Source organism: Chelmon rostratus, chromosome 12 (assembly GCF_017976325.1).
Source record: "Chelmon rostratus isolate fCheRos1 chromosome 12, fCheRos1.pri, whole genome shotgun sequence".
NCBI classification, from domain to species: domain Eukaryota; kingdom Metazoa; phylum Chordata; class Actinopteri; order Chaetodontiformes; family Chaetodontidae; genus Chelmon; species Chelmon rostratus.
Window position 1 is genome coordinate 2,710,927 of NC_055669.1, and position 3,542 is coordinate 2,714,468.

Consider the following 3,542-nt stretch of genomic DNA (forward strand, 5'->3'; position numbering starts at 1 on the left):
CCTTACTGAGAGATCTGCTTTATTGATCCAGTATCTGTAGACACAAGGAATTTGACCCCGGATTTAATATTCCGTGTTAATACACATTTCAAAGGCTCTGCCACAGCTCATCAAGGAAACACCATCAGAGGAATTCTGACTACAAACACTCAGGAAAATTTGACAAATTCAGCCTCATTTTAACTTCACCTGTTTGTCAGAGTCATTTTGGCACAGAGTAAGACTGGAAATTTTGTCCTGCCACCCATCACCTATATTTGAATCACTTTAGAAAAGGATCTCTGAACAGCTCGAGTGTATAAACAAACGCTTACATTTTTTATTTGCCATTTCAACATTCAATCACAAACAAATTTCTTTCACTCAGCAAGAAAACACAACTGAAGAAATGTCAACAACATTCATACTGTATGTAAAAGCAAGTGCATAAAATTATTAGAAAACTTAAACCATAATTGAAAAGGGTTAGTTTACCCAAATGATTGGCAATAGACTGAACACTAAACAAGTCAAACAAAATACTGCACACTTCCACCACCAGTATAATAAAATATACATGCTGAGTTCATTAAGTCCAACTCAGACAGACTGAGTAGCTTAATAAGTGCACAAAACCTGGTGGGTGTCAGCAGGTCATTATTTTTCTGCATAGTTGAAATATATTAAGGATTTTCAGGAAAATTATACACAGCACACGGCATCAATTTAAAGACAGAAAGAATGTATGCACTGAAGCAATAAACTGCTATTCTGATGTTAATGGATATACTGAACTGAACCTGGCCAAGCTCACCATCACTGACTCCCTGTGAAAACTAATGAGCACACAAACCTAAATGCAGACTTGGCTGTGGTGTGTGTGGGCAGTTCTGATCAGGCACATACTGAAGCATTGTTTCAAACACCTTGATAAACTCTTTCTCAGCTCCTTTCCTTGGTATGTATTCTTTCCTTGCACTGGCTGGCTAAGCTTGATTATCACTTTCACATCTGAAGTCTCCCTGTAGCTTCTCCTCCTGCAGCGTAGATGTCCATGGTGGCCTGCCAGTTCATCATTCCAACTGTACGCTGTTCCCACGCATTGAAGCAGGACGGAGGAGATAAACAACGAGAGAAGGCGGTGGGAAGAATACAACGTCTTTGCCATGAACCAATCTTGGATGATAAAAGATTATCCTTTGATCTCTGTGTGTGTCAGAGCTTGAGAAATGTATTGTATGTGCAGACTGTTATATGAGCAGTATTTCAGGCTCTGACACAGAGCAGTAGAGCATGAAGCCCATCCGATCCACCTGGTCCTCTGACAAGCCGCTGAGCAGATTGACAGCTGGCTTGAAGTAACTGTGCAACGCCCCTTGTTCTAGGTAGCCAATCAGCTCTACAATACACTGCTGGAATCTCACATCCAGGCTGATCTGGGACCAGCTGCTCTCACTGTCGCTGAGGTACAGGATGAGATTGGCTAGCGGGGCGGCTTCGAGTGGTCGCAAGGCGGGATTCAGTCTGCATGCCGCCTTGAGGATTTTAAGTGTCTGTCTGCGGCATCCAGCATCAGCGGCGTCGAGCTGAGCCAGGCGCTGAGTCTCCCACGGGTAGAGAGAGAGGTGCCAGGCGTTGACCCAGGGAGAGGTGAGCTCAGGCTGGGCAGTCAGGACCACGTCCCCCTCTCTCAGCAGAGGCAGCATGGAGATGAACAGGGGCTGATCACTGCTTTGAGCCCCTTATTTTTCATGTCCAGGCCTGAAGGATTACATTAGGAGAGAAGTCCATTAGAGAGAGCAAGCACATTAAGCTTCACACACAAAAAACATCACACAGCTTGTAATAAATCTATGTGTTTGGCCACTTGGGTTGCCTATTTACACCTTCAGAAGATAAGGAGTAATGTGAACAATCATCTGGACTTTTACATGCAAGACTGTGGGAAGGGTGTCACACATCAGGAACAAAATTTAGCAATTGATAAAAGGATAACAGGTAAATCAACAGCATTGTCCTTGAATAGCAGCTTACCACTGACATTTAACCAGTTTTATCATTTTTGGGCAACTTGGCACTTAATCGCTGCATCACCAACTATTGAACAATTGTGTTATCACTTCTTTGTAAACTTCAAACTGTAACATTTAAAAGTGCAACAGCAGTGGTGTTAACTCATGAAAACCAAGCATTTGACTTGTAATTGAATGTCAACATTGAAAACAACAAAGAACACGAACCGAATCTCCAGTCTCAGGTCTGGTCCTCCCAGTACAGGTCTGACAAGACAGTCCATAGTGCTGCTGATGGATGGCCAGCTTATAGTTTCCATGATAGTCTTACTAAACATGTTCACAACAGCTTCTGACGACAGGTAGCCGCCCACCAGGTACCTACGAGACACAAGGAGAGACTGGTTTCAGTGAATGGCTCAATACCCGTGCTTAAAGGATAACTTTTTTTACAACCTGGACCTTATTTCTAGCATTAAATACGGCCATTTACTCACCCAGACAACTTTGGTGGCATTTGGAGTCGTTTTGAAGAAATTAGCCCCAGAGGAGCGTAATGCAAGTACTCGGGGCATCCATGCGCAGCCTCTATATAACGCATAATCGGCGGTGAAACTCGTTCATATTCCAATATTTTGTTATGATTTGCTGGTGCTATTCCCCTCTGAGCCCGTGGTGGCATGTTATCAATATCCGGCGTCTCTAGACAACTACCTCTGACGTGGATGATGTCATTACCGGACGCCGCATGCTGCGAGCAGCCACAACACAACTAACTCTGCGGCGGTCGGCTACGAATACGCAATAACGAACCATAGCTGTGCCAAACTACAGCTAAACTAGCCGACCGCCGGCTCAGAGGGGAATAGCACCAGCATATCATAACAAAATATTGGAATATGAACGAGTTTCACCGCAGATTATGCGTTATATAGAGGCTGCGCGTGGATGCCCTGTACTCGCATTACACGGATATACGCGCCGCTCCTCTGGGGCTAATTTCTTCAAAACGACTCCACATGCCACCAAAGTTGTCTGGGTGAGTAAATGGTCGTATTTAATGCTAGAAATAAGGTCCAGGTTGTAAAAAACGAAAGTTAGCCTTTAAATAAGTCTATTATTACTGCTTCAATGTAAGTTACAAAGGCTTGCAGAGGTAGCATCACCCTTTACACTCACATCGCAGAAAACATATCGATTTGATTCAGTGTTGGTATCAATAAAAGTATTAAATAAGGCATTTTTAAAAATTCTGCATGTGAATGTTTCTAAAGGTTTCAGCTTTAGTTAGAGCTAAAATGGTCAGTGATTGAGAAAAAAAAAACAATCGCCAATACCATATTGATAATAGATTACATGTTTCAGTAATTTTTCAAACAAAACAGTAAAAGAAATGTGAAGCATTCTCTAATTGCAGCCTCTCAAATGAGATGATTTGCTGCTTTTTTTACCTTACATCATTGTAAATGGAATATGTTGGGCTTTTGGTCAAACAAGACTGTAGAGGCACCAGCAGACATGCATGGTCTGCACTGACCACCTAAACACAGA

The 3,542-nt window shown here is 42.7% G+C and overlaps 1 pseudogene; it reads right to left on the reverse strand.

The window, feature by feature from the left end:
- Positions 1 to 491: 491 nt before the first annotated feature.
- On the reverse strand, positions 492 to 3,184 carry LOC121614804 (annotated as a pseudogene).
- Positions 3,185 to 3,542: the final 358 nt, after the last annotated feature.